The sequence below is a fragment of the Alosa sapidissima genome, chromosome 6 (assembly GCF_018492685.1).
Source record: "Alosa sapidissima isolate fAloSap1 chromosome 6, fAloSap1.pri, whole genome shotgun sequence".
Taxonomy (NCBI): domain Eukaryota; kingdom Metazoa; phylum Chordata; class Actinopteri; order Clupeiformes; family Clupeidae; genus Alosa; species Alosa sapidissima.
In genome coordinates, this window is record NC_055962.1 from 17,397,436 (window position 1) to 17,417,080 (window position 19,645).

The 19,645-nt window shown below is 46.2% G+C and overlaps 41 non-coding genes across 41 annotated transcripts; all 41 read left to right on the plus strand.

Annotated features, from left to right (window-relative positions):
* The first annotated feature begins 259 nt into the window (after nucleotides 1-259).
* On the plus strand, nucleotides 260-333 carry trnat-agu. Its single transcript has one exon. It is a non-coding gene; the product is annotated as a tRNA-Thr (tRNA).
* A 305-nt stretch (nucleotides 334-638) lies between these two features.
* trnat-agu lies at nucleotides 639-712 on the plus strand. Its single transcript has one exon. It is a non-coding gene; the product is annotated as a tRNA-Thr (tRNA).
* A 379-nt stretch (nucleotides 713-1,091) lies between these two features.
* On the plus strand, nucleotides 1,092-1,165 carry trnat-agu. Its single transcript has one exon. It is a non-coding gene; the product is annotated as a tRNA-Thr (tRNA).
* Nucleotides 1,166-1,470: 305 nt separating this feature from the next.
* On the plus strand, nucleotides 1,471-1,544 carry trnat-agu. Its single transcript has one exon. It is a non-coding gene; the product is annotated as a tRNA-Thr (tRNA).
* Nucleotides 1,545-1,923: 379 nt separating this feature from the next.
* On the plus strand, nucleotides 1,924-1,997 carry trnat-agu. Its single transcript has one exon. It is a non-coding gene; the product is annotated as a tRNA-Thr (tRNA).
* A 305-nt stretch (nucleotides 1,998-2,302) lies between these two features.
* trnat-agu lies at nucleotides 2,303-2,376 on the plus strand. Its single transcript has one exon. It is a non-coding gene; the product is annotated as a tRNA-Thr (tRNA).
* Nucleotides 2,377-2,755: 379 nt separating this feature from the next.
* Nucleotides 2,756-2,829, plus strand: trnat-agu. The gene has a single exon. It is a non-coding gene; the product is annotated as a tRNA-Thr (tRNA).
* A 1,137-nt stretch (nucleotides 2,830-3,966) lies between these two features.
* On the plus strand, nucleotides 3,967-4,040 carry trnat-agu. Its single transcript has one exon. It is a non-coding gene; the product is annotated as a tRNA-Thr (tRNA).
* Nucleotides 4,041-4,419: 379 nt separating this feature from the next.
* trnat-agu lies at nucleotides 4,420-4,493 on the plus strand. Its single transcript has one exon. It is a non-coding gene; the product is annotated as a tRNA-Thr (tRNA).
* Nucleotides 4,494-4,798: 305 nt separating this feature from the next.
* On the plus strand, nucleotides 4,799-4,872 carry trnat-agu. Its single transcript has one exon. It is a non-coding gene; the product is annotated as a tRNA-Thr (tRNA).
* Nucleotides 4,873-5,630: 758 nt separating this feature from the next.
* Nucleotides 5,631-5,704, plus strand: trnat-agu. Its single transcript has one exon. It is a non-coding gene; the product is annotated as a tRNA-Thr (tRNA).
* Nucleotides 5,705-6,462: 758 nt separating this feature from the next.
* trnat-agu lies at nucleotides 6,463-6,536 on the plus strand. The gene has a single exon. It is a non-coding gene; the product is annotated as a tRNA-Thr (tRNA).
* A 379-nt stretch (nucleotides 6,537-6,915) lies between these two features.
* On the plus strand, nucleotides 6,916-6,989 carry trnat-agu. Its single transcript has one exon. It is a non-coding gene; the product is annotated as a tRNA-Thr (tRNA).
* Nucleotides 6,990-7,294: 305 nt separating this feature from the next.
* trnat-agu lies at nucleotides 7,295-7,368 on the plus strand. The gene has a single exon. It is a non-coding gene; the product is annotated as a tRNA-Thr (tRNA).
* Nucleotides 7,369-8,126: 758 nt separating this feature from the next.
* trnat-agu lies at nucleotides 8,127-8,200 on the plus strand. Its single transcript has one exon. It is a non-coding gene; the product is annotated as a tRNA-Thr (tRNA).
* A 379-nt stretch (nucleotides 8,201-8,579) lies between these two features.
* trnat-agu lies at nucleotides 8,580-8,653 on the plus strand. The gene has a single exon. It is a non-coding gene; the product is annotated as a tRNA-Thr (tRNA).
* A 305-nt stretch (nucleotides 8,654-8,958) lies between these two features.
* Nucleotides 8,959-9,032, plus strand: trnat-agu. The gene has a single exon. It is a non-coding gene; the product is annotated as a tRNA-Thr (tRNA).
* Nucleotides 9,033-9,411: 379 nt separating this feature from the next.
* trnat-agu lies at nucleotides 9,412-9,485 on the plus strand. Its single transcript has one exon. It is a non-coding gene; the product is annotated as a tRNA-Thr (tRNA).
* Nucleotides 9,486-9,790: 305 nt separating this feature from the next.
* trnat-agu lies at nucleotides 9,791-9,864 on the plus strand. The gene has a single exon. It is a non-coding gene; the product is annotated as a tRNA-Thr (tRNA).
* Nucleotides 9,865-10,243: 379 nt separating this feature from the next.
* On the plus strand, nucleotides 10,244-10,317 carry trnat-agu. Its single transcript has one exon. It is a non-coding gene; the product is annotated as a tRNA-Thr (tRNA).
* A 305-nt stretch (nucleotides 10,318-10,622) lies between these two features.
* trnat-agu lies at nucleotides 10,623-10,696 on the plus strand. Its single transcript has one exon. It is a non-coding gene; the product is annotated as a tRNA-Thr (tRNA).
* Nucleotides 10,697-11,075: 379 nt separating this feature from the next.
* trnat-agu lies at nucleotides 11,076-11,149 on the plus strand. The gene has a single exon. It is a non-coding gene; the product is annotated as a tRNA-Thr (tRNA).
* Nucleotides 11,150-11,454: 305 nt separating this feature from the next.
* trnat-agu lies at nucleotides 11,455-11,528 on the plus strand. The gene has a single exon. It is a non-coding gene; the product is annotated as a tRNA-Thr (tRNA).
* Nucleotides 11,529-11,907: 379 nt separating this feature from the next.
* trnat-agu lies at nucleotides 11,908-11,981 on the plus strand. The gene has a single exon. It is a non-coding gene; the product is annotated as a tRNA-Thr (tRNA).
* Nucleotides 11,982-12,286: 305 nt separating this feature from the next.
* On the plus strand, nucleotides 12,287-12,360 carry trnat-agu. The gene has a single exon. It is a non-coding gene; the product is annotated as a tRNA-Thr (tRNA).
* A 305-nt stretch (nucleotides 12,361-12,665) lies between these two features.
* trnat-agu lies at nucleotides 12,666-12,739 on the plus strand. The gene has a single exon. It is a non-coding gene; the product is annotated as a tRNA-Thr (tRNA).
* A 379-nt stretch (nucleotides 12,740-13,118) lies between these two features.
* trnat-agu lies at nucleotides 13,119-13,192 on the plus strand. Its single transcript has one exon. It is a non-coding gene; the product is annotated as a tRNA-Thr (tRNA).
* A 305-nt stretch (nucleotides 13,193-13,497) lies between these two features.
* On the plus strand, nucleotides 13,498-13,571 carry trnat-agu. The gene has a single exon. It is a non-coding gene; the product is annotated as a tRNA-Thr (tRNA).
* Nucleotides 13,572-13,876: 305 nt separating this feature from the next.
* On the plus strand, nucleotides 13,877-13,950 carry trnat-agu. The gene has a single exon. It is a non-coding gene; the product is annotated as a tRNA-Thr (tRNA).
* A 379-nt stretch (nucleotides 13,951-14,329) lies between these two features.
* trnat-agu lies at nucleotides 14,330-14,403 on the plus strand. The gene has a single exon. It is a non-coding gene; the product is annotated as a tRNA-Thr (tRNA).
* A 305-nt stretch (nucleotides 14,404-14,708) lies between these two features.
* trnat-agu lies at nucleotides 14,709-14,782 on the plus strand. The gene has a single exon. It is a non-coding gene; the product is annotated as a tRNA-Thr (tRNA).
* Nucleotides 14,783-15,087: 305 nt separating this feature from the next.
* trnat-agu lies at nucleotides 15,088-15,161 on the plus strand. Its single transcript has one exon. It is a non-coding gene; the product is annotated as a tRNA-Thr (tRNA).
* Nucleotides 15,162-15,540: 379 nt separating this feature from the next.
* Nucleotides 15,541-15,614, plus strand: trnat-agu. The gene has a single exon. It is a non-coding gene; the product is annotated as a tRNA-Thr (tRNA).
* Nucleotides 15,615-15,919: 305 nt separating this feature from the next.
* On the plus strand, nucleotides 15,920-15,993 carry trnat-agu. Its single transcript has one exon. It is a non-coding gene; the product is annotated as a tRNA-Thr (tRNA).
* A 1,063-nt stretch (nucleotides 15,994-17,056) lies between these two features.
* Nucleotides 17,057-17,130, plus strand: trnat-agu. Its single transcript has one exon. It is a non-coding gene; the product is annotated as a tRNA-Thr (tRNA).
* Nucleotides 17,131-17,509: 379 nt separating this feature from the next.
* trnat-agu lies at nucleotides 17,510-17,583 on the plus strand. Its single transcript has one exon. It is a non-coding gene; the product is annotated as a tRNA-Thr (tRNA).
* A 305-nt stretch (nucleotides 17,584-17,888) lies between these two features.
* Nucleotides 17,889-17,962, plus strand: trnat-agu. The gene has a single exon. It is a non-coding gene; the product is annotated as a tRNA-Thr (tRNA).
* Nucleotides 17,963-18,267: 305 nt separating this feature from the next.
* Nucleotides 18,268-18,341, plus strand: trnat-agu. The gene has a single exon. It is a non-coding gene; the product is annotated as a tRNA-Thr (tRNA).
* Nucleotides 18,342-18,720: 379 nt separating this feature from the next.
* Nucleotides 18,721-18,794, plus strand: trnat-agu. Its single transcript has one exon. It is a non-coding gene; the product is annotated as a tRNA-Thr (tRNA).
* A 305-nt stretch (nucleotides 18,795-19,099) lies between these two features.
* On the plus strand, nucleotides 19,100-19,173 carry trnat-agu. The gene has a single exon. It is a non-coding gene; the product is annotated as a tRNA-Thr (tRNA).
* Nucleotides 19,174-19,478: 305 nt separating this feature from the next.
* trnat-agu lies at nucleotides 19,479-19,552 on the plus strand. The gene has a single exon. It is a non-coding gene; the product is annotated as a tRNA-Thr (tRNA).
* The last annotated feature ends 93 nt before the right edge of the window (nucleotides 19,553-19,645 follow it).

Consider the following 19,645-nt stretch of genomic DNA (forward strand, 5'->3'; position numbering starts at 1 on the left):
GTTCCGCCAGCATTTTATTTAGACAATGAAATACCGTGACAACACGCACACACTAACAAACCAAAGCGAAGCTGCTTAAATACGTAGTGCACGCACATCTCTGCCTTTAGCCTACACCCTCATAAACGTCTCGTCCCCAGTGATCAATGAAGATGACTCAGTGAATGAGGTAGCCTAGGTTAAAAATTTGAGGTTCAAACATGCTAAGACGTATCAAGCTCGTCCAGCTCAGTGAGCTTCCGCTCTAATGCTTGTCAGTGGCGCTGTGGCTTAGTTGGTTAAAGCGCCTGTCTAGTAAACAGGAGATCCTGGGTTCGAATCCCAGCAGTGCCTTATGTTGGACAAGATGGACCATCCTAAAAGGAGGATGACGTCAAACACAAACTCTTGAAAGTTGCATCCGTACCGCTTGAGAAAAAGTACGCAAAACATTCTCACCTCTTTATGCCCCGTCAGGATTTTCTCTTGACAATGACATACCCAGACTGCACACACGTGCTCACAAACCAGACGTGACCTGATTCACTGAGGATGACTCAGTGAATGAGGTAGACTAGCTTGTAAATTTGAGATTTACACATGCTAAGAAGTTTCAAGCTCGTCCAGCTCAGTGAGCTTCCGCTCAAACGCATGTCAGTGGCGCTGTGGCTTAGTTGGTTAAAGCGCCTGTCTAGTAAACAGGAGATCCTGGGTTCGAATCCCAGCAGTGCCTTATGTTGGACAAGTTGGACCATCCGAAAAGGAGGATGATGCCAAACGCAACCTCTTGCGTGTTGAAAGTTGCTTCCGTACCGTTTGAAAAAAAGTACGCAAAACACTAACACCTCTCTGTCTTCCGCCAGCATTTTATTTAGACAATGAAATACCGTGACAACACGCACACACTAACAAACCAAAGCGAAGCTGCTTAAATACGTAGTGCACGCACATCTCTGCCTTTAGCCTACACCCTCATAAACGTCTCGTCCCCAGTGATCAATGAAGATGACTCAGTGAATGAGGTAGCCTAGGTTAAAAATTTGAGGTTCAAACATGCTAAGACGTATCAAGCTCGTCCAGCTCAGTGAGCTTCCGCTCTAATGCTTGTCAGTGGCGCTGTGGCTTAGTTGGTTAAAGCGCCTGTCTAGTAAACAGGAGATCCTGGGTTCGAATCCCAGCAGTGCCTTATGTTGGACAAGATGGACCATCCTAAAAGGAGGATGACGTCAAACACAAACTCTTGAAAGTTGCATCCGTACCGCTTGAGAAAAAGTACGCAAAACATTCTCACCTCTTTATGCCCCGTCAGGATTTTCTCTTGACAATGACATACCCAGACTGCACACACGTGCTCACAAACCAGACGTGACCTGATTCACTGAGGATGACTCAGTGAATGAGGTAGACTAGCTTGTAAATTTGAGATTTACACATGCTAAGAAGTTTCAAGCTCGTCCAGCTCAGTGAGCTTCCGCTCAAAAGCATGTCAGTGGCGCTGTGGCTTAGTTGGTTAAAGCGCCTGTCTAGTAAACAGGAGATCCTGGGTTCGAATCCCAGCAGTGCCTTATGTTGGACAAGTTGGACCATCCGAAAAGGAGGATGATGCCAAACGCAACCTCTTGCGTGTTGAAAGTTGCTTCCGTACCGTTTGAACAAAAGTACGCAAAACACTAACACCTCTCTGTGTTCCGCCAGCATTTTATTTAGACAATGAAATACCGTGACAACACGCACACACTAACAAACCAAAGCGAAGCTGCTTAAATACGTAGTGCACGCACATCTCTGCCTTTAGCCTACACCCTCATAAACGTCTCGTCCCCAGTGATCAATGAAGATGACTCAGTGAATGAGGTAGCCTAGGTTAAAAATTTGAGGTTCAAACATGCTAAGACGTATCAAGCTCGTCCAGCTCAGTGAGCTTCCGCTCTAATGCTTGTCAGTGGCGCTGTGGCTTAGTTGGTTAAAGCGCCTGTCTAGTAAACAGGAGATCCTGGGTTCGAATCCCAGCAGTGCCTTATGTTGGACAAGATGGACCATCCTAAAAGGAGGATGACGTCAAACACAAACTCTTGAAAGTTGCATCCGTACCGCTTGAGAAAAAGTACGCAAAACATTCTCACCTCTTTATGCCCCGTCAGGATTTTCTCTTGACAATGACATACCCAGACTGCACACACGTGCTCACAAACCAGACGTGACCTGATTCACTGAGGATGACTCAGTGAATGAGGTAGACTAGCTTGTAAATTTGAGATTTACACATGCTAAGAAGTTTCAAGCTCGTCCAGCTCAGTGAGCTTCCGCTCAAACGCATGTCAGTGGCGCTGTGGCTTAGTTGGTTAAAGCGCCTGTCTAGTAAACAGGAGATCCTGGGTTCGAATCCCAGCAGTGCCTTATGTTGGACAAGTTGGACCATCCGAAAAGGAGGATGATGCCAAACGCAACCTCTTGCGTGTTGAAAGTTGCTTCCGTACCGTTTGAAAAAAAGTACGCAAAACACTAACACCTCTCTGTCTTCCGCCAGCATTTTATTTAGACAATGAAATACCGTGACAACACGCACACACTAACAAACCAAAGCGAAGCTGCTTAAATACGTAGTGCACGCACATCTCTGCCTTTAGCCTACACCCTCATAAACGTCTCGTCCCCAGTGATCAATGAAGATGACTCAGTGAATGAGGTAGCCTAGGTTAAAAATTTGAGGTTCAAACATGCTAAGACGTATCAAGCTCGTCCAGCTCAGTGAGCTTCCGCTCTAATGCTTGTCAGTGGCGCTGTGGCTTAGTTGGTTAAAGCGCCTGTCTAGTAAACAGGAGATCCTGGGTTCGAATCCCAGCAGTGCCTTATGTTGGACAAGATGGACCATCCTAAAAGGAGGATGACGTCAAACACAAACTCTTGAAAGTTGCATCCGTACCGCTTGAGAAAAAGTACGCAAAACATTCTCACCTCTTTATGCCCCGTCAGGATTTTCTCTTGACAATGACATACCCAGACTGCACACACGTGCTCACAAACCAGACGTGACCTGATTCACTGAGGATGACTCAGTGAATGAGGTAGACTAGCTTGTAAATTTGAGATTTACACATGCTAAGAAGTTTCAAGCTCGTCCAGCTCAGTGAGCTTCCGCTCAAACGCATGTCAGTGGCGTTGTGGCTTAGTTGGTTAAAGCGCCTGTCTAGTAAACAGGAGATCCTGGGTTCGAATCCCAGCAGTGCCTTATGTTGGACAAGTTGGACCATCCGAAAAGGAGGATGATGCCAAACGCAACCTCTTGCGTGTTGAAAGTTGCTTCCGTACCGTTTGAAAAAAAGTACGCAAAGCACTAACACCTCTCTGTCTTCCGCCAGCATTTTATTTAGACAATGAAATACCGTGACAACACGCACACACTAACAAACCAAAGCGAAGCTGCTTAAATACGTAGTGCACGCACATCTCTGCCTTTAGCCTACACCCTCATAAACGTCTCGTCCCCAGTGATCAATGAAGATGACTCAGTGAATGAGGTAGCCTAGGTTAAAAATTTGAGGTTCAAACATGCTAAGACGTATCAAGCTCGTCCAGCTCAGTGAGCTTCCGCTCTAATGCTTGTCAGTGGCGCTGTGGCTTAGTTGGTTAAAGCGCCTGTCTAGTCAACAGGAGATCCTGGGTTCGAATCCCAGCAGTGCCTTATGTTGGACAAGATGGACCATCCTAAAAGGAGGATGACGTCAAACACAAACTCTTGAAAGTTGCATCCGTACCGCTTGAGAAAAAGTACGCAAAACATTCTCACCTCTTTATGCCCCGTCAGGATTTTCTCTTGACAATGACATACCCAGACTGCACACACGTGCTCACAAACCAGACGTGACCTGATTCACTGAGGATGACTCAGTGAATGAGGTAGACTAGCTTGTAAATTTGAGATTTACACATGCTAAGAAGTTTCAAGCTCGTCCAGCTCAGTGAGCTTCCGCTCAAACGCATGTCAGTGGCGCTGTGGCTTAGTTGGTTAAAGCGCCTGTCTAGTAAACAGGAGATCCTGGGTTCGAATCCCAGCAGTGCCTTATGTTGGACAAGTTGGACCATCCGAAAAGGAGGATGATGCCAAACGCAACCTCTTGCGTGTTGAAAGTTGCTTCCGTACCGTTTGAACAAAAGTACGCAAAACACTAACACCTCTCTGTGTTCCGCCAGCATTTTATTTAGACAATGAAATACCGTGACAACACGCACACACTAACAAACCAAAGCGAAGCTGCTTAAATACGTAGTGCACGCACATCTCTGCCTTTAGCCTACACCCTCATAAACGTCTCGTCCCCAGTGATCAATGAAGATGACTCAGTGAATGAGGTAGCCTAGGTTAAAAATTTGAGGTTCAAACATGCTAAGACGTATCAAGCTCGTCCAGCTCAGTGAACTTCCGCTCTAATGCTTGTCAGTGGCGCTGTGGCTTAGTTGGTTAAAGCGCCTGTCTAGTAAACAGGAGATCCTGGGTTCGAATCCCAGCAGTGCCTTATGTTGGACAAGATGGACCATCCTAAAAGGAGGTTGACGTCAAACACAAACTCTTGAAAGTTGCATCCGTACCGCTTGAGAAAAAGTACGCAAAACATTCTCACCTCTTTATGCCCCGTCAGGATTTTCTCTTGACAATGACATACCCAGACTGCACACACGTGCTCACAAACCAGACGTGACCTGATTCACTGAGGATGACTCAGTGAATGAGGTAGACTAGCTTGTAAATTTGAGATTTACACATGCTAAGAAGTTTCAAGCTCGTCCAGCTCAGTGAGCTTCCGCTCAAACGCATGTCAGTGGCGCTGTGGCTTAGTTGGTTAAAGCGCCTGTCTAGTAAACAGGAGATCCTGGGTTCGAATCCCAGCAGTGCCTTATGTTGGACAAGTTGGACCATCCGAAAAGGAGGATGATGCCAAACGCAACCTCTTGCGTGTTGAAAGTTGCTTCCGTACCGTTTGAAAAAAAGTACGCAAAACACTAACACCTCTCTGTCTTCCGCCAGCATTTTATTTAGACAATGAAATACCGTGACAACACGCACACACTAACAAACCAAAGCGAAGCTGCTTAAATACGTAGTGCACGCACATCTCTGCCTTTAGCCTACACCCTCATAAACGTCTCGTCCCCAGTGATCAATGAAGATGACTCAGTGAATGAGGTAGCCTAGGTTAAAAATTTGAGGTTCAAACATGCTAAGACGTATCAAGCTCGTCCAGCTCAGTGAGCTTCCGCTCTAATGCTTGTCAGTGGCGCTGTGGCTTAGTTGGTTAAAGCGCCTGTCTAGTAAACAGGAGATCCTTGGTTCGAATCCCAGCAGTGCCTTATGTTGGACAAGATGGACCATCCTAAAAGGAGGATGACGTCAAACACAAACTCTTGAAAGTTGCATCCGTACCGCTTTAGAAAAAGTACGCAAAACATTCTCACCTCTTTATGCCCCGTCAGGATTTTCTCTTGACAATGACATACCCAGACTGCACACACGTGCTCACAAACCAGACGTGACCTGATTCACTGAGGATGACTCAGTGAATGAGGTAGACTAGCTTGTAAATTTGAGATTTACACATGCTAAGAAGTTTCAAGCTCGTCCAGCTCAGTGAGCTTCCGCTCAAACGCATGTCAGTGGCGCTGTGGCTTAGTTGGTTAAAGCGCCTGTCTAGTAAACAGGAGATCCTGGGTTCGAATCCCAGCAGTGCCTTATGTTGGACAAGTTGGACCATCCGAAAAGGAGGATGATGCCAAACGCAACCTCTTGCGTGTTGAAAGTTGCTTCCGTACCGTTTGAAAAAAAGTACGCAAAACACTAACACCTCTCTGTGTTCCGCCAGCATTTTATTTAGACAATGAAATACCGTGACAACACGCACACACTAACAAACCAAAGCGAAGCTGCTTAAATACGTAGTGCACGCACATCTCTGCCTTTAGCCTACACCCTCATAAACGTCTCGTCCCCAGTGATCAATGAAGATGACTCAGTGAATGAGGTAGCCTAGGTTAAAAATTTGAGGTTCAAACATGCTAAGACGTATCAAGCTCGTCCAGCTCAGTGAGCTTCCGCTCTAATGCTTGTCAGTGGCGCTGTGGCTTAGTTGGTTAAAGCGCCTGTCTAGTCAACAGGAGATCCTGGGTTCGAATCCCAGCAGTGCCTTATGTTGGACAAGATGGACCATCCTAAAAGGAGGATGACGTCAAACACAAACACTTGAAAGTTGCATCCGTACCGCTTGAGAAAAAGTACGCAAAACATTCTCACCTCTTTATGCCCCGTCAGGATTTTCTCTTGACAATGACATACCCAGACTGCACACACGTGCTCACAAACCAGACGTGACCTGATTCACTGAGGATGACTCAGTGAATGAGGTAGACTAGCTTGTAAATTTGAGATTTACACATGCTAAGAAGTTTCAAGCTCGTCCAGCTCAGTGAGCTTCCGCTCAAACGCATGTCAGTGGCGCTGTGGCTTAGTTGGTTAAAGCGCCTGTCTAGTAAACAGGAGATCCTGGGTTCGAATCCCAGCAGTGCCTTATGTTTGACAAGTTGGACCATCCGAAAAGGAGGATGATGCCAAACGCAACCTCTTGCGTGTTGAAAGTTGCTTCCGTACCGTTTGAAAAAAAGTACGCAAAACACTAACACCTCTCTGTGTTCCGCCAGCATTTTATTTAGACAATGAAATACCGTGACAACACGCACACACTAACAAACCAAAGCGAAGCTGCTTAAATACGTAGTGCACGCACATCTCTGCCTTTAGCCTACACCCTCATAAACGTCTCGTCCCCAGTGATCAATGAAGATGACTCAGTGAATGAGGTAGCCTAGGTTAAAAATTTGAGGTTCAAACATGCTAAGACGTATCAAGCTCGTCCAGCTCAGTGAGCTTCCGCTCTAATGCATGTCAGTGGCGCTGTGGCTTAGTTGGTTAAAGCGCCTGTCTAGTAAACAGGAGATCCTGGGTTCGAATCCCAGCAGTGCCTTATGTTGGACAAGATGGACCATCCTAAAAGGAGGATGACGTCAAACACAAACTCTTGAAAGTTGCATCCGTACCGCTTGAGAAAAAGTACGCAAAACATTCTCACCTCTTTATGCACCGTCAGGATTTTCTCTTGACAATGACATACCCAGACTGCACACACGTGCTCACAAACCAGACGTGACCTGATTCACTGAGGATGACTCAGTGAATGAGGTAGACTAGCTTGTAAATTTGAGATTTACACATGCTAAGAAGTTTCAAGCTCGTCCAGCTCAGTGAGCTTCCGCTCAAACGCATGTCAGTGGCGCTGTGGCTTAGTTGGTTAAAGCGCCTGTCTAGTAAACAGGAGATCCTGGGTTCGAATCCCAGCAGTGCCTTATGTTGGACAAGTTGGACCATCCGAAAAGGAGGATGATGCCAAACGCAACCTCTTGCGTGTTGAAAGTTGCTTCCGTACCGTTTGAAAAAAAGTACGCAAAACACTAACACCTCTCTGTCTTCCGCCAGCATTTTATTTAGACAATGAAATACCGTGACAACACTCACACACTAACAAACCAAAGCGAAGCTGCTTAAATACGTAGTGCACGCACATCTCTGCCTTTAGCCTACACCCTCATAAACGTCTCGTCCCCAGTGATCAATGAAGATGACTCAGTGAATGAGGTAGCCTAGGTTAAAAATTTGAGGTTCAAACATGCTAAGACGTATCAAGCTCGTCCAGCTCAGTGAGCTTCCGCTCTAATGCTTGTCAGTGGCGCTGTGGCTTAGTTGGTTAAAGCGCCTGTCTAGTAAACAGGAGATCCTTGGTTCGAATCCCAGCAGTGCCTTATGTTGGACAAGATGGACCATCCTAAAAGGAGGATGACGTCAAACACAAACTCTTGAAAGTTGCATCCGTACCGCTTGAGAAAAAGTACGCAAAACATTCTCACCTCTTTATGCCCCGTCAGGATTTTCTCTTGACAATGACATACCCAGACTGCACACACGTGCTCACAAACCAGACGTGACCTGATTCACTGAGGATGACTCAGTGAATGAGGTAGACTAGCTTGTAAATTTGAGATTTACACATGCTAAGAAGTTTCAAGCTCGTCCAGCTCAGTGAGCTTCCGCTCAAACGCATGTCAGTGGCGCTGTGGCTTAGTTGGTTAAAGCGCCTGTCTAGTAAACAGGAGATCCTGGGTTCGAATCCCAGCAGTGCCTTATGTTGGACAAGTTGGACCATCCGAAAAGGAGGATGATGCCAAACGCAACCTCTTGCGTGTTGAAAGTTGCTTCCGTACCGTTTGAAAAAAAGTACGCAAAACACTAACACCTCTCTGTGTTCCGCCAGCATTTTATTTAGACAATGAAATACCGTGACAACACGCACACACTAACAAACCAAAGCGAAGCTGCTTAAATACGTAGTGCACGCACATCTCTGCCTTTAGCCTACACCCTCATAAACGTCTCGTCCCCAGTGATCAATGAAGATGACTCAGTGAATGAGGTAGCCTAGGTTAAAAATTTGAGGTTCAAACATGCTAAGACGTATCAAGCTCGTCCAGCTCAGTGAGCTTCCGCTCTAATGCTTGTCAGTGGCGCTGTGGCTTAGTTGGTTAAAGCGCCTGTCTAGTAAACAGGAGATCCTGGGTTCGAATCCCAGCAGTGCCTTATGTTGGACAAGATGGACCATCCTAAAAGGAGGATGACGTCAAACACAAACACTTGAAAGTTGCATCCGTACCGCTTGAGAAAAAGTACGCAAAACATTCTCACCTCTTTATGCCCCGTCAGGATTTTCTCTTGACAATGACATACCCAGACTGCACACACGTGCTCACAAACCAGACGTGACCTGATTCACTGAGGATGACTCAGTGAATGAGGTAGACTAGCTTGTAAATTTGAGATTTACACATGCTAAGAAGTTTCAAGCTCGTCCAGCTCAGTGAGCTTCCGCTCAAACGCATGTCAGTGGCGCTGTGGCTTAGTTGGTTAAAGCGCCTGTCTAGTAAACAGGAGATCCTGGGTTCGAATCCCAGCAGTGCCTTACGTTGGACAAGTTGGACCATCCGAAAAGGAGGATGATGCCAAACGCAACCTCTTGCGTGTTGAAAGTTGCTTCCGTACCGTTTGAACAAAAGTACGCAAAACACTAACACCTCTCTGTGTTCCGCCAGCATTTTATTTAGACAATGAAATACCGTGACAACACGCACACACTAACAAACCAAAGCGAAGCTGCTTAAATACGTAGTGCACGCACATCTCTGCCTTTAGCCTACACCCTCATAAACGTCTCGTCCCCAGTGATCAATGAAGATGACTCAGTGAATGAGGTAGCCTAGGTTAAAAATTTGAGGTTCAAACATGCTAAGACGTATCAAGCTCGTCCAGCTCAGTGAGCTTCCGCTCTAATGCTTGTCAGTGGCGCTGTGGCTTAGTTGGTTAAAGCGCCTGTCTAGTAAACAGGAGATCCTGGGTTCGAATCCCAGCAGTGCCTTATGTTGGACAAGATGGACCATCCTAAAAGGAGGATGACGTCAAACACAAACACTTGAAAGTTGCATCCGTACCGCTTGAGAAAAAGTACGCAAAACATTCTCACCTCTTTATGCCCCGTCAGGATTTTCTCTTGACAATGACATACCCAGACTGCACACACGTGCTCACAAACCAGACGTGACCTGATTCACTGAGGATGACTCAGTGAATGAGGTAGACTAGCTTGTAAATTTGAGATTTACACATGCTAAGAAGTTTCAAGCTCGTCCAGCTCAGTGAGCTTCCGCTCAAACGCATGTCAGTGGCGCTGTGGCTTAGTTGGTTAAAGCGCCTGTCTAGTAAACAGGAGATCCTGGGTTCGAATCCCAGCAGTGCCTTACGTTGGACAAGTTGGACCATCCGAAAAGGAGGATGATGCCAAACGCAACCTCTTGCGTGTTGAAAGTTGCTTCCGTACCGTTTGAACAAAAGTACGCAAAACACTAACACCTCTCTGTGTTCCGCCAGCATTTTATTTAGACAATGAAATACCGTGACAACACGCACACACTAACAAACCAAAGCGAAGCTGCTTAAATACGTAGTGCACGCACATCTCTGCCTTTAGCCTACACCCTCATAAACGTCTCGTCCCCAGTGATCAATGAAGATGACTCAGTGAATGAGGTAGCCTAGGTTAAAAATTTGAGGTTCAAACATGCTAAGACGTATCAAGCTCGTCCAGCTCAGTGAGCTTCCGCTCTAATGCATGTCAGTGGCGCTGTGGCTTAGTTGGTTAAAGCGCCTGTCTAGTAAACAGGAGATCCTGGGTTCGAATCCCAGCAGTGCCTTATGTTGGACAAGATGGACCATCCTAAAAGGAGGATGACGTCAAACACAAACTCTTGAAAGTTGCATCCGTACCGCTTGAGAAAAAGTACGCAAAACATTCTCACCTCTTTATGCACCGTCAGGATTTTCTCTTGACAATGACATACCCAGACTGCACACACGTGCTCACAAACCAGACGTGACCTGATTCACTGAGGATGACTCAGTGAATGAGGTAGACTAGCTTGTAAATTTGAGATTTACACATGCTAAGAAGTTTCAAGCTCGTCCAGCTCAGTGAGCTTCCGCTCAAACGCATGTCAGTGGCGCTGTGGCTTAGTTGGTTAAAGCGCCTGTCTAGTAAACAGGAGATCCTGGGTTCGAATCCCAGCAGTGCCTTATGTTGGACAAGTTGGACCATCCGAAAAGGAGGATGATGCCAAACGCAACCTCTTGCGTGTTGAAAGTTGCTTCCGTACCGTTTGAAAAAAAGTACGCAAAACACTAACACCTCTCTGTGTTCCGCCAGCATTTTATTTAGACAATGAAATACCGTGACAACACGCACACACTAACAAACCAAAGCGAAGCTGCTTAAATACGTAGTGCACGCACATCTCTGCCTTTAGCCTACACCCTCATAAACGTCTCGTCCCCAGTGATCAATGAAGATGACTCAGTGAATGAGGTAGCCTAGGTTAAAAATTTGAGGTACAAACATGCTAAGACGTATCAAGCTCGTCCAGGTCAGTGAGCTTCCGCTCTAATGCGTGTCAGTGGCGCTGTGGCTTAGTTGGTTAAAGCGCCTGTCTAGTAAACAGGAGATCCTGGGTTCGAATCCCAGCAGTGCCTTATGTTGGACAAGATGGACCATCCTAAAAGGAGGATGACGTCAAACACAAACTCTTGAAAGTTGCATCCGTACCGCTTGAGAAAATGTACGCAAAACATTCTCACCTCTTTATGCACCGTCAGGATTTTCTCTTGACAATGACATACCCAGACTGCACACACGTGCTCACAAACCAGACGTGACCTGATTCACTGAGGATGACTCAGTGAATGAGGTAGACTAGCTTGTAAATTTGAGATTTACACATGCTAAGAAGTTTCAAGCTCGTCCAGCTCAGTGAGCTTCCGCTCAAACGCATGTCAGTGGCGCTGTGGCTTAGTTGGTTAAAGCGCCTGTCTAGTAAACAGGAGATCCTGGGTTCGAATCCCAGCAGTGCCTTATGTTGGACAAGTTGGACCATCCGAAAAGGAGGATGATGCCAAACGCAGCCTCTTGCGTGTTGAAAGTTGCATCCGTACCGTTTGAAAAAAAGTACGCAAAACACTAACACCTCTCTGTGTTCCGCCAGCATTTTATTTAGACAATGAAATACCGTGACAATACGCACACACTAACAAACCAAAGCGAAGCTGCTTAAATACGTAGTGCACGCACATCTCTGCCTTTAGCCTACACCCTCATAAACGTCTCGTCCCCAGTGATCAATGAAGATGACTCAGTGAATGAGGTAGCCTAGGTTAAAAATTTGAGGTTCAAACATGCTAAGACGTATCAAGCTCGTCCAGCTCAGTGAGCTTCCGCTCTAATGCATGTCAGTGGCGCTGTGGCTTAGTTGGTTAAAGCGCCTGTCTAGTAAACAGGAGATCCTGGGTTCGAATCCCAGCAGTGCCTTATGTTGGACAAGATGGACCATCCTAAAAGGAGGATGACGTCAAACACAAACTCTTGAAAGTTGCATCCGTACCGCTTGAGAAAAAGTACGCAAAACATTCTCACCTCTTTATGCACCGTCAGGATTTTCTCTTGACAATGACATACCCAGACTGCACATACGTGCTCACAAACCAGACGTGACCTGATTCACTGAGGATGACTCAGTGAATGAGGTAGACTAGCTTGTAAATTTGAGATTTACACATGCTAAGAAGTTTCAAGCTCGTCCAGCTCAGTGAGCTTCCGCTCAAACGCATGTCAGTGGCGCTGTGGCTTAGTTGGTTAAAGCGCCTGTCTAGTAAACAGGAGATCCTGGGTTCGAATCCCAGCAGTGCCTTATGTTGGACAAGATGGACCATCCTAAAAGGGGGATGACGTCAAACACAAACTCTTGAAAGTTGCATCCGTACCGCTTGAGAAAAAGTACGCAAAACATTCTCACCTCTTTATGCACCGTCAGGATTTTCTCTTGACAATGACATACCCAGACTGCACATACGTGCTCACAAACCAGACGTGACCTGATTCACTGAGGATGACTCAGTGAATGAGGTAGACTAGCTTGTAAATTTGAGATTTACACATGCTAAGAAGTTTCAAGCTCGTCCAGCTCAGTGAGCTTCCGCTCAAACGCATGTCAGTGGCGCTGTGGCTTAGTTGGTTAAAGCGCCTGTCTAGTAAACAGGAGATCCTGGGTTCGAATCCCAGCAGTGCCTTATGTTGGACAAGTTGGACCATCCGAAAAGGAGGATGATGCCAAACGCAGCCTCTTGCGTGTTGAAAGTTGCATCCGTACCGTTTGAAAAAAAGTACGCAAAACACTAACACCTCTCTGTGTTCCGCCAGCATTTTATTTAGACAATGAAATACCGTGACAATACGCACACACTAACAAACCAAAGCGAAGCTGCTTAAATACGTAGTGCACGCACATCTCTGCCTTTAGCCTACACCCTCATAAACGTCTCGTCCCCAGTGATCAATGAAGATGACTCAGTGAATGAGGTAGCCTAGGTTAAAAATTTGAGGTTCAAACATGCTAAGACGTATCAAGCTCGTCCAGCTCAGTGAGCTTCCGCTCTAATGCATGTCAGTGGCGCTGTGGCTTAGTTGGTTAAAGCGCCTGTCTAGTAAACAGGAGATCCTGGGTTCGAATCCCAGCAGTGCCTTATGTTGGACAAGATGGACCATCCTAAAAGGAGGATGACGTCAAACACAAACTCTTGAAAGTTGCATCCGTACCGCTTGAGAAAAAGTACGCAAAACATTCTCACCTCTTTATGCACCGTCAGGATTTTCTCTTGACAATGACATACCCAGACTGCACATACGTGCTCACAAACCAGACGTGACCTGATTCACTGAGGATGACTCAGTGAATGAGGTAGACTAGCTTGTAAATTTGAGATTTACACATGCTAAGAAGTTTCAAGCTCGTCCAGCTCAGTGAGCTTCCGCTCAAACGCATGTCAGTGGCGCTGTGGCTTAGTTGGTTAAAGCGCCTGTCTAGTAAACAGGAGATCCTGGGTTCGAATCCCAGCAGTGCCTTATGTTGGACAAGATGGACCATCCTAAAAGGGGGATGACGTCAAACACAAACTCTTGAAAGTTGCATCCGTACCGCTTGAGAAAAAGTACGCAAAACATTCTCACCTCTTTATGCACCGTCAGGATTTTCTCTTGACAATGACATACCCAGACTGCACATACGTGCTCACAAACCAGACGTGACCTGATTCACTGAGGATGACTCAGTGAATGAGGTAGACTAGCTTGTAAATTTGAGATTTACACATGCTAAGAAGTTTCAAGCTCGTCCAGCTCAGTGAGCTTCCGCTCAAACGCATGTCAGTGGCGCTGTGGCTTAGTTGGTTAAAGCGCCTGTCTAGTAAACAGGAGATCCTGGGTTCGAATCCCAGCAGTGCCTTATGTTGGACAAGTTGGACCATCCGAAAAGGAGGATGATGCCAAACGCAGCCTCTTGCGTGTTGAAAGTTGCATCCGTACCGTTTGAAAAAAAGTACGCAAAACACTAACACCTCTCTGTGTTCCGCCAGCATTTTATTTAGACAATGAAATACCGTGACAACACGCACACACTAACAAACCAAAGCGAAGCTGCTTAAATACGTAGTGCACGCACATCTCTGCCTTTAGCCTACACCCTCATAAACGTCTCGTCCCCAGTGATCAATGAAGATGACTCAGTGAATGAGGTAGCCTAGGTTAAAAATTTGAGGTTCAAACATGCTAAGACGTATCAAGCTCGTCCAGCTCAGTGAGCTTCCGCTCTAATGCATGTCAGTGGCGCTGTGGCTTAGTTGGTTAAAGCGCCTGTCTAGTAAACAGGAGATCCTGGGTTCGAATCCCAGCAGTGCCTTATGTTGGACAAGATGGACCATCCTAAAAGGAGGATGACGTCAAACACAAACTCTTGAAAGTTGCATCCGTACCGCTTGAGAAAAAGTACGCAAAACATTCTCACCTCTTTATGCACCGTCAGGATTTTCTCTTGACAATGACATACCCAGACTGCACATACGTGCTCACAAACCAGACGTGACCTGATTCACTGAGGATGACTCAGTGAATGAGGTAGACTAGCTTGTAAATTTGAGATTTACACATGCTAAGAAGTTTCAAGCTCGTCCAGCTCAGTGAGCTTCCGCTCAAACGCATGTCAGTGGCGCTGTGGCTTAGTTGGTTAAAGCGCCTGTCTAGTAAACAGGAGATCCTGGGTTCGAATCCCAGCAGTGCCTTATGTTGGACAAGATGGACCATCCTAAAAGGAGGATGACGTCAAACACAAACTCTTGAAAGTTGCATCCGTACCGCTTGAGAAAAAGTACGCAAAACATTCTCACCTCTTTATGCACCGTCAGGATTTTCTCTTGACAATGACATACCCAGACTGCACATACGTGCTCACAAACCAGACGTGACCTGATTCACTGAGGATGACTCAGTGAATGAGGTAGACTAGCTTGTAAATTTGAGATTTACACATGCTAAGAAGTTTCAAGCTCGTCCAGCTCAGTGAGCTTCCGCTCAAATGCATGTCAGTGGCGCTGTGGCTTAGTTGGTTAAAGCGCCTGTCTAGTAAACAGGAGATCCTGGGTTCGAATCCCAGCAGTGCCTTATGTTGGACAAGTTGGACCATCCGAAAAGGAGGATGATGCCAAACGCTGCCTCTTGCGTGTTGAAAGTTGCATCCGTACCGTTTGAAAAAAAGTACGCAAAACACTAACACCTCTCTGTGTTCCGCCAGCATTTTATTTAGACAATGAAATACCGTGACAACACGCACACACTAACAAACCAAAGCGAAGCTGCTTAAATACGTAGTGCACGCACATCTCTGCCTTTAGCCTACACCCTCATAAACGTCTCGTCCCCAGTGATCAATGAAGATGACTCAGTGAATGAGGTAGCCTAGGTTAAAAATTTGAGGTTCAAACATGCTAAGACGTATCAAGCTCGTCCAGCTCAGTGAGCTTCCGCTCTAATGCATGTCAGTGGCGCTGTGGCTTAGTTGGTTAAAGCGCCTGTCTAGTAAACAGGAGATCCTGGGTTCGAATCCCAGCAGTGCCTTATGTTGGACAAGATGGACCATCCTAAAAGGAGGATGACGTCAAACACAAACTCTTGAAAGTTGCATCCGTACCACTTGAGAAAAAGTACGCAAAACATTCTCACCTCTTTATGCACCGTCAGGATTTTCTCTTGACAATGACATACCCAGACTGCACATACGTGCTCACAAACCAGACGTGACCTGATTCACTGAGGATGACTCAGTGAATGAGGTAGACTAGCTTGTAAATTTGAGATTTACACATGCTAAGAAGTTTCAAGCTCGTCCAGCTCAGTGAGCTTCCGCTCAAACGCATGTCAGTGGCGCTGTGGCTTAGTTGGTTAAAGCGCCTGTCTAGTAAACAGGAGATCCTGGGTTCGAATCCCAGCAGTGCCTTATGTTGGACAAGATGGACCATCCTAAAAGGAGGATGACGTCAAACACAAACTCTTGAAAGTTGCATCCGTACCGCTTGAGAAAATGTACTCAAAACATTCTCACCTCTTTATGCACCGTCAGGATTTTCTCTTGACAATGACATACCCAGACTGCACATACGTGCTCACAAACCAGACGTGACCTGATTCACTGAGGATGACTCAGTGAATGAGGTAGACTAGCTTGTAAATTTGAGATTTACACATGCTAAGAAGTTTCAAGCTCGTCCAGCTCAGTGAGCTTCCGCTCAAACGCATGTCAGTGGCGCTGTGGCTTAGTTGGTTAAAGTGCCTGTCTAGTAAACAGGAGATCCTGGGTTCGAATCCCAGCAGTGCCTTATGTTGGACAAGTTGGACCATCCTAAAAGGAGGATGAGGTCAAACACAAACTCTTGAAAGTTGCATCCGTACCGCTTGAGAAAAAGTACGCAAAACATTCTCACCTCTTTATGCACCGTCAGGATTTTCTCTTGACAATGACATACCCAGACTGCACATACGTGCTCACAAACTAGACGTGACCTGATTCACTGAGGATGACTCAGTGAATGAGGTAGACTAGCTTGTAAATTTGAGATTTACACATGCTAAGAAGTTTCAAGCTCGTCCAGCTCAGTGAGCTTCCGCTCAAACGCATGTCAGTGGCGCTGTGGCTTAGTTGGTTAAAGCGCCTGTCTAGTAAACAGGAGATCCTGGGTTCGAATCCCACCAGTGCCTTATGTTGGACAAGTTGGACCATCCTAAAAGGAGGATGACGTCAAACACAAACTCTTGAAAGTTGCATCCGTACCGCTTGAGAAAAAGTACGCAAAACATTCTCACCTCTTTATGCACCGTCAGGATTTTCTCTTGACAATGACATACCCAGACTGCACATACATGCTCACAAACCAGACGTGACCTGATTCACTGAGGATGACTCAGTGAATGAGGTAGACTAGCTTGTAAATTTGAGATTTACACATGCTAAGAAGTTTCAAGCTCGTCCAGCTCAGTGAGCTTCCGCTCAAACGCATGTCAGTGGCGCTGTGGCTTAGTTGGTTAAAGCGCCTGTCTAGTAAACAGGAGATCCTGGGTTCGAATCCCAGCAGTGCCTTATGTTGGACAAGTTGGACCATCCGAAAAGGAGGATGATGCCAAACGCAGCCTCTTGCGTGTTGAAAGTTGCATCCGTACCGTTTGAAAAAAAGTACGCAAAACACTAACACCTCTCTGTGTTCCGCCAGCATTTTATTTAGACAATGAAATACCGTGACAACACGCACACACTAACAAACCAAAGCGAAGCTGCTTAAATACGTAGTGCACGCACATCTCTGCCTTTAGCCTACACCCTCATAAACGTCTCGTCCCCAGTGATCAATGAAGATGACTCAGTGAATGAGGTAGCCTAGGTTAAAAATTTGAGGTTCAAACATGCTAAGACGTATCAAGCTCGTCCAGCTCAGTGAGCTTCCGCTCTAATGCATGTCAGTGGCGCTGTGGCTTAGTTGGTTAAAGCGCCTGTCTAGTAAACAGGAGATCCTGGGTTCGAATCCCAGCAGTGCCTTATGTTGGACAAGATGGACCATCCTAAAAGGAGGATGACGTCAAACACAAACTCTTGAAAGTTGCATCCGTACCGCTTGAGAAAAAGTACGCAAAACATTCTCACCTCTTTATGCACCGTCAGGATTTTCTCTTGACAATGACATACCCAGACTGCACATACGTGCTCACAAACCAGACGTGACCTGATTCACTGAGGATGACTCAGTGAATGAGGTAGACTAGCTTGTAAATTTGAGATTTACACATGCTAAGAAGTTTCAAGCTCGTCCAGCTCAGTGAGCTTCCGCTCAAACGCATGTCAGTGGCGCTGTGGCTTAGTTGGTTAAAGCGCCTGTCTAGTAAACAGGAGATCCTGGGTTCGAATCCCAGCAGTGCCTTATGTTGGACAAGATGGACCATCCTAAAAGGAGGATGACGTCAAACACAAACTCTTGAAAGTTGCATCCGTACCGCTTGAGAAAAAGTACGCAAAACATTCTCACCTCTTTATGCACCGTCAGGATTTTCTCTTGACAATGACATACCCAGACTGCACATACGTGCTCACAAACCAGACGTGACCTGATTCACTGAGGATGACTCAGTGAATGAGGTAGACTAGCTTGTAAATTTGAGATTTACACATGCTAAGAAGTTTCAAGCTCGTCCAGCTCAGTGAGCTTCCGCTCAAACGCATGTCAGTGGCGCTGTGGCTTAGTTGGTTAAAGCGCCTGTCTAGTAAACAGGAGATCCTGGGTTCGAATCCCAGCAGTGCCTTATGTTGGACAAGTTGGACCATCCGAAAAGGAGGATGATGCCAAACGCAGCCTCTTGCGTGTTGAAAGTTGCATCCGTACCGTTTGAAAAAAAGTACGCAAAACACTAACACCTCTCTGTGTTCCGCCAGCATTTTATTTAGACAATGAAATACCGTGACAACACGCACACACTAACAAACCAAAGCGAAGCTGCTTAAATACGTAGTGCACGCACATCTCTGCCTTTAGCCTACACCCTCATAAACGTCTCGTCCCCAGTGATCAATGAAGATGACTCAGTGAATGAGGTAGCCTAGGTTAAAAATTTGAGGTTCAAACATGCTAAGACGTATCAAGCTCGTCCAGCTCAGTGAGCTTCCGCTCTAATGCATGTCAGTGGCGCTGTGGCTTAGTTGGTTAAAGCGCCTGTCTAGTAAACAGGAGATCCTGGGTTCGAATCCCAGCAGTGCCTTATGTTGGACAAGATGGACCATCCTAAAAGGAGGATGACGTCAAACACAAACTCTTGAAAGTTGCATCCGTACCGCTTGAGAAAAAGTACGCAAAACATTCTCACCTCTTTATGCACCGTCAGGATTTTCTCTTGACAATGACATACCCAGACTGCACATACGTGCTCACAAACCAGACGTGACCTGATTCACTGAGGATGACTCAGTGAATGAGGTAGACTAGCTTGTAAATTTGAGATTTACACATGCTAAGAAGTTTCAAGCTCGTCCAGCTCAGTGAGCTTCCGCTCAAACGCATGTCAGTGGCGCTGTGGCTTAGTTGGTTAAAGCGCCTGTCTAGTAAACAGGAGATCCTGGGTTCGAATCCCAGCAGTGCCTTATGTTGGACAAGATGGACCATCCTAAAAGGAGGATGACGTCAAACACAAACTCTTGAAAGTTGCATCCGTACCGCTTGAGAAAAAGTACGCAAAACATTCTCACCTCTTTATGCACCGTCAGGATTTTCTCTTGACAATGACATACCCAGACTGCACATACGTGCTCACAAACCAGACGTGACCTGATTCACTGAGGATGACTCAGTGAATGAGGTAGACTAGCTTGTAAATTTGAGATTTACACATGCTAAGAAGTTTCAAGCTCGTCCAGCTCAGTGAGCTTCCGCTCAAACGCATGTCAGTGGCGCTGTGGCTTAGTTGGTTAAAGCGCCTGTCTAGTAAACAGGAGATCCTGGGTTCGAATCCCAGCAGTGCCTTATGTTGGACAAGTTGGACCATCCGAAAAGGAGGATGATGCCAAACGCAGCCTCTTGCGTGTTGAAAGTTGCATCCGTACCGTTTGAAAAAAA